The following is an 8,323-nucleotide window of genomic DNA, read 5'->3' on the forward strand; positions in this document are numbered from 1 at the left end:
GGCAGGTATAGTACAAAAGATCCTCCAGAAGCGTACGGACTGGCTCATTTGGGCGGGAGTATTCCCGGCTTTGGGCGGGAGTATTCCCGGCTTGCTCATTCCTTCTTCAGGTGACATTACTGAATTATTTGAGAGTTAGTGCCTTGTGCGTGTAGCCTTGCTATTAGTGCGGGTAGCCTTCCCTGATGGCTAGTATCTGCAGCTGCGGGAACAGGCGGGGTACGTCACCATTGGGAGGCTTTTCCTGCGGGAACAACTTGCGTACTGCGCGTAAGGTCGTCATCTCTCTGAGCATGGTGGGTCCTGCGGATCCAGTTGGTCTTTGCGCAGACGTCCCTCTTTAAGGTGAGTCTTGCGGGTCCAACTGCGCAGACGTCCCTCTTCGAGGTGAGTCTTGCGGGTCCAACTGGGCTCTGCTGGGACCTACCTCTTCAAAAAGTAAAGCCAAACTTCGGCAGTCATGTGCCCTGGTACGCTCTCAAACCTAAATAAAATTGACGGTTGAAATTTATAGAAGTTGCTGTAAAATCAAAACGATAAATATATTCAGGTCAAAATCCAATTACCCGTGTTGAATGCGCCTGGCATCCTTATCCTTTAATATATAGTATAATAAACAATATATATATTGTTTTTATTTTATTTTAATTTTACTTAAATGTATGTGTGAAATTATTAAAGATGAAAATCAACTGCAACACTGGGAGACAGTGGGAGTAGAAGTAACTAGATTTTTTAAAGATGGTTTAAGCTTCGAACACATTAAGTCAAGAAGAAAATAATGTTAAGCTATTCGACTTTATTGTTTAGTCTTAACTGAGCCAAGATAGGTTATATCGAACGTGATATCTATAAATATTTGTTTAGGTGGTATTCTATTTCAAGTTGTTTTATTTGAAATCGTATCCTTTGTTAATAAAAGAAACTCGAATATTTGTGTTCATGTCTTGGCTTTATGTGTCTTTCCTGGTTCTTAACCCACTCTCATGTACTACAAAAACGCTGAAATGCATTCTTGGGACTGTCCGGCTTGTGGTGAGATGGATGAAATAACCGAACACCTTTTATTTCGTGTGGTTTGGCAAGCCAATTCAGTACGACGCAAAGTTCCACTTGTTTTCGTCTTCAGTATTTGTAACTTTCTTGACCAACATAAACTCACTACATTTCCAAAGAGGCAGGCGAAGACGTTTAATGCGGTGTGTCTAGTTTAATTATGGTGTTTATGGAAGGCGATAAATGACATGGTGTTCAATGGTTTTGCACGATGACAAATGTGCTGGGAGATATCAAAGCACTTAGTTATCTTTGGGTAAAAATAGGTCGGGCAACATGGTGTTTAACGCACCACGACACCTGTCACTCACCATGTTACATATAAAATTCAATTGAAAGTATATAAAAGATTGTTAATAAATAGTATACGAGCTAAACCAGAGTTTGAAAATATATTCGTGAACCAAGCTCAAACTTTAGAAATAGAAATTTAAACAAGCCGAATTCAAGGCCTCAAGCTCAAGCTCTGTTTAAATTAAACGAGCCGAGCTCAAGCTCAACTCGGATCATTTGCACCTCTAACAATAATCAACCACCTTCAATTTATAAATCAATTATTGAGAAAGAAAAAATTAAATAACTCGACTACCCGGGAAAGCCACAACTTAACGACACTCAATTAACTAATTTAAAAAGTTAGAACCATAAAAGAAAGAGATTAAGAATTGAAGACCAAATTTATAAGGTTTAACTAAACCACATAAATAGTAGTGTAATATACTCTTTATTTTAAATATATATGTAAATAAAATTTGATAAAATGTTTTACACTCATCAAGCATATTTAATAAATTATTTATTGTTGTTTCTACCATATGTCAGCTTTTAGCTATGCACGCTATGTGGTGTTAATGTTTCAACAACTTCACAATTATTACTCGTGTTTACATTTATTTCGTGTGTTTTGAAGATTTCCTATGAGTCTATGACATGGACTTAATTTGAATTCAGGAACAATGAAGAGTTTTTATAGTATCCAGTATCTAAGTAAAGTTTAAGAAATACAATGGTTATTGAGTTAATATTTTAAATGTCCCTTAACCAATTTCATTCATCTTTCTTTACAATAATAAACATTTTTATTAACGTCGACGAAACCTATATCTAAGTTATCTACATTGGCCAAAATGGAGAGTAGCCCGCGTAGGCTGGCGCACCATGAAATGGTTCCCGCAAATTGTAATCACCATGTCAGCACCGTTATTAAACGTTCTCTTCCACCCTTCACTCATACAGATACCCCATAGCGGCTTAGCATAACTCTTTTAACGGGTTAAACTTGATAACCAGTGAATCCAATTAACTGATAAATAGACAAAGCTTATAATATTATTACAACTATCGTGTAAATATTCAGATATTTTATATATCCCTATTGTGACAGTGATGTTTTTGTTTGTATCTCCAAGTGTGGTCGTTATCAATGTTTAATAAAACACAACCACCTTAAAGTCTTTATATACTCCATATCTTTGTTCTTGTTGGAGTCACACACACACAAACCATAAATACAATAGAAGTATAGAACTACTCTCTATCTCACAAACACACACACAAACATAAATACAACAGAAATATAGAACTACTCTCTGTCTCTCTCTATCTCAAACACACACACACACACTCATTTCCGGCGGAGGGTTTCCGGCCATCAAGCCACCGAGGTACAACCCAACCCGACCCGTTTACTGTTCTTAGTTTTTATATGCTCTCTTTCTTGTAGTTTAGATTGACGCTTTAAATCCTTACAAGTAAAGAGTTAATGTAAAGAGATTGAGCATTTGTGTGAAGATGACAAAATTGAAAAATGTTTTTGGTAGAGTTTTTCTCTAAAAAATTAGTTTTAGGATATTTTGTATAATCGATCTCTTTTTGTTTACTTCGGTTTTTAATCTACACCTTTTGTTTATGTGATTTGGGGGATCAAGATATCAAAGAACTGTGTCTAGTTATCTAGTGTTTTTTTTAAAGTAATTTTGTATTCTTTTTCTCATATTTTTAAAAAATTAAAAGATAATAATTTTAACATACAAATAATATGGAATTTATAAACTACAAATTTTATCATCTTGGCCTTGGTTTTGATTGTTTGCTAAAAAGTTTTCATACAAGAGGACAACTTCTGTTTGTTTCATATTTATAATTATAACATGTCTACAGTTTTTTTCATTATAACAAACTTGTTATTTTTTTTAACTTGTCTTCATAAGTGAAACAACTTGAGCTTTGCTAATATGAACTTCTCCTTGTAGTTTTTCTAATGGATATCCGGCCACCCATTACTAGAAGGTCACCACCGATCCTCTCATCTAGAGGACACCCCTACCAACTGCAACCCCTTTTATGAGACATTTATTTATGATGTATTTCTAAGCTTCATTGAGGTATGTACTAAAGCGTGTCTAATAAAGTTAACTTTGCATTTCATAGCTTTGTATTTAAATCCGGAAATAAATATTATAGTTTTTTTAGATCTAAAATACAGTTGCTTATAACAAATGATTCTTTTTTTATTATACTGTAAAGATTTGTTTATTTAATAGTTTATTATCTCATAAAAATGTAACTTTTGTTATCAACATGTATTAAAAAATAAAACTTTGCATTTCATAGATTTACATTTAAATCCGAATATAAATTTTATAGTTTTTTAGATCTAAAATACAATTGCATATAAAAAGCGAATTTATTTATTATATACTTTGAAGATTCGTTAATTTAATAGTTTATTTATTATCCCTTTAATTTAATGAAGGGATACTTTAAGGCTTCTAATTTCCTTATTTTGGTCACACACCATAATGATATTTTCTACATATATAATATATTAGCGTTAGTACTATTATTATTATTATTATTAATTTTTGTAGTACTGTTGAACTTTAATTTCTTTTGTATTGTTTCATACATATGTACTTTAGAGTCCCACCTCTTTATCCATTTGGATAAAGGTACGGTGTGCTTACATCCCACCCTCCTCAGACCCTACTTATAGCTTTGTTGTTGGTGGGACTTCACTGGGTATGATTGATAGATTGATCTCATAAAAATCAAACTTTTGTTATTAAGGTGTTTGATATTATTTATGTTTAAAAATGAAGAATTAATTACTTTATTGGGTGGTAAACACCGATTCAAATTCTAATACTAATCATGTTAATTTCTACTAATCTTGTGATTTGACTGTGTTTAGGTGACGTGCAGCATGGACTCATTCCACATAATGTACGATGATGCAATATTTAGGTTACTAAACCACGTTGATTATCTGGATCTAAGGGTCGTGAGGCAGACATCAATACACCATAGAGATATCTTGATGAACCCAAATTTCATTACAAGTTATAACTGAAGTGAAAGAAGACCTATTTGGAATTTGGTCCAGGCTTGGAATCCGCATAAACTTTCAAAGCAATTGGTCTACGGTATAAGAGAGAGAGATGGGGTGTCTAGGACAATCCGACTTCCATTCTTTGATGACGGAAGAGAGGATTGGCTTATTCATCTGGTTGTCGTGCAAGAAAGCAACCTCATCTTCTGCAGAATAACTGGCGGTCTCTACATCTACAACATCTGGACCAAAAATTTCTCAAACAATGAGCAAGATTTTAATAATATGATATTCGTTCAAGATGCTTACCATGGACCGTGATTTTATATATTCAAATGAAGGATTCTTAGTGATCCTAGATTTCGAACGGATTGATAAAATTGGTGTGATGGAGGATGATGATGATGCTGATGAAGTGGAACTTGATGTGCTAATCAGAATGATTAACATTAGGCTTTCCAGGATTTAAGCGGGGAACCGGTGCATGTGGGTGCCAACCGAAGCGGCACCTCTTCTTCCAAATGAGGTGGGACTATCATCAAACCAACAACTAAGAGTAATGGAAGATTCCGTTGTTTGCTTCTCGTTTACAATCGACAACCTTATCATATGATGTTAATAAAATTATAATTTATATTAAAATTATAGGAATTATTGAAGAAACATTACACAAATATTTACTAATAAGAAAAACCTTCCTTGTATACTACGCTTGCGGTTGTGTTGGTCAGTATACTTAGTTTATCAATAATCAAAATTTTTAGTCTATTTCTACATGTATATCTTGACAAAGCGACGCATAGATGTTTATTTGAAAATTCATGCTCTTTCAAGTACAAGCCAACCATAAAGAATAAAATAAGATTATGCATTTAATCTTAATCTTAAATATATATAAACGAAACCTACTTAAATTATCTCTAGCCACCATTTTGTTTTATTTGTAAATAAATGTTTCTCATGCATTTAAACCGAATTCACAAGTATGAGTCTCACCAAACCAAGATAGCCTTTTAAACGGGTTATAACATCTCATTATATTAAAATTTAATCTTATCAAATATTTGATATGAAAATCCTATAAAATAGGGTATACTAAAAATTAGTATCCGATTTTTTCGAAATACTATTTTCTAAAATAAATTAATATTAGAAACGAATAATATAAAACAACCCTGTATTACATGAAATGAAAGCTAGTTATATATATAATAGCTAAGAAAATAACTTCATGATTCTAGCTTTCTAATATAAACCAAAAGAATAAATTTAAATGGTTAGTATGTCGATAAACAAATTTATGAAAATGTAGTCAATGTATATAATGAAAATTTTTAAGGAAGAAAGTATTTTAGTTGACTTTTATTTTAAATACCTGAAAATACTAAAAAAATAATAATAAAGCAATGCCGACCACTTTAATCCCATTTGACATGTTCTTTTTCTGTAGCTAAATTATTTCATTTTATTAGTTAAGAATAAACATGATATTAAAATATAAAATATAAAAAAAGAAACAAGTAAACATTAACAAACTTGCTTTATTTATACATAAGATCAAGGCTATTTTGGGTTGGGTAATGACCCACACGAGATGCAAATAACAAAATGGGTTTAAAAAATTTTAGGATGGTTAAAAGAGCGACAAGTGACATAAAATAGTATTCTTTTATTAGAATAGTAGATAGATTGGGGCATGCATTTTATTTAATCTAATTAAATATATATTTATATATATTTTCTAAGGGTGGATGGGTAGGTGATATATTTATTAACTTAGGAATTCGTTTAAAATAAATTACATAAAAGATAGTAAGTTCCAATCAAATATGATTTTCAAGATAATAAATTTACTATCTTATTGTTTGTAATCCTAGTTTCTTGTTTTATGTTTTTGATCTTTCCTTTTCTTGTTACTGGGCTTCTCACTAGTAGAAGAAGTTCCCTTTTTTGTTTACATATTTGACGTTTTAAAACAATTATTAATAAATTTATCATTCTTTTTTTTTTTGTCTTTTAGCATCGTTTAGAACTAGCTATACCCGAGTGTACATTTATGAAACGGGATGTGTACAATTTAAACTGTGGGAGTTGATTTTCTTTCTTTGAATATAAATAACTAGCTTTGAACCCGTGTATTACACGAGATTTGTCAAGTGATAAAAATAATAAGGTCGTTATTTCAAATGTGATTCTCAAAATGTTTATGAATTAATTTAATGTACGAAGTAAATTATGAAAAAAAAATTTCAGTTCACGATTTATGAAATGCATCTTTTCCATATTTCACCCCATGTACTACACATGATGGAAAATTTGAACTTAATTTAATTTCTTGTGTAACAATATTTAAAAGTTAATAATTAATGTGTATTGACAATAATCTAGATCATAATGTCATTAAACAGTATAAATGCAGACCCAAGTATATATTTTCTACGGTGCTGAAAAACAACCACCAATCCAATAATTGATTATATTTAGCATCAATTGTTTTTAAAGGTGATTATAAATGTGAAATTTACAAATCTTTAAACAATGAAGAGTTAAGTGCCATTGTTTGTTTATTTTTTTTGTTAACAAAAGTGAACTGGTTTGTTTATTTTTGCTAAAAAAGTGGCTCGGATCATTTATTTTTGTCAAAAAAAGTGGTTCGGTTTGTTTGCATTTTCAAGTAGTTCAATTCGTTTATTTTTGTTAAAAGAAGTAGTTCATTAAGTTTATTTTTTGTTAGAACTGGTTCGGTTCGTTTCTTTTTGGTAAAAAAAAGTGATTCGGTTTGTGTTTTTATTAAAGTAGTTTGGCTCATTTGTTTGACCAAATGGTTAAGTAAATGAGAAAAACAAAAACTATTTTATCCCTAATAGAAAAAACATAACAGTTAACATAAGGTACTAAAATATTATTATTATTTCATTAACATAAGGTACTAAAATATTATTATTATTTCAGAAACGTCGGTTGTTTAATTGCATGAAATTTAAAAAAAAGTTCTAAAGTTGCATAGTTTGTCAAACCTCGGGTATGAAGACACTTAACTCAATGATGAAAAAAATCGACACTATGTTATATCCCAATTAACAAAATGATTTTGACCCATGATCCATGGATATCTATAATGAATGAGATAAGAGATTAGAAATTAGAAGAAATGTAGGGTTGACATCTAAGCTTCAACGTTTTCTTTTATTAGTATTGTAAGATGGTTGACTATTATAGAAGGTTATCAAACATAACTAATGGTGGGTTATACAAGACTGGTTGAGTGCCTGCGCGATGCGGCGGGAACAACACTTAGCAAAGGTTTAGTAATGGATTGTCTAGTCCTTCGTTTCGTGGATGCTATTTGATTTGGCGTACCTGATAACCATTTTCATATGTTATCTTTCAACAAAAAAAGAGCGGGTTTTGCATTTGGATATTTTTTTAGATGGGCTGGTCTAACTGTCAATGAAGTTAGACTTTGAAATAAAAAGTAGCTAAAAGAAACGATTTTAGTATGTAAAACCAATAAATGTGTTTTAAAGTTTAAATACATCTTATATATAGAAGAGCACTATATTTAAAATTGCAATATATATATTGCATTTGATCCTCAAAATTGCAATATATTTAAAAGCGCTTATTGTTCTTAATAAGGTGAAATACAGTTAATAGCCAGTTAGGGCATATTACTTCATATTACAATTGTAATATGATTTAAGTGCATCATATCTAAAAAAAGAAAAAAAGAAAAGAAAAGATGTGCGTAATTAAGAATAATAAAAACCAAAGAAAACATCGAAACATATCAATTTATTTACTTAAGTCTTAAACTAAATATATGTCTCAATTCCTTTGACCAGAATATGATATTAACTCGAGTTCAGTTCATAACAAGCTTTATTTATAAAGCTTGAGTTTGGGTTGTGATTAGATTTTAAGCTCTAGCTCAAT

This window comes from Bidens hawaiensis, unplaced genomic scaffold, assembly GCF_021521415.1.
Source record: "Bidens hawaiensis isolate Kalapana, Puna unplaced genomic scaffold, B.hawaiensis_p1.1 tig00007139_1, whole genome shotgun sequence".
Taxonomy (NCBI): domain Eukaryota; kingdom Viridiplantae; phylum Streptophyta; class Magnoliopsida; order Asterales; family Asteraceae; genus Bidens; species Bidens hawaiensis.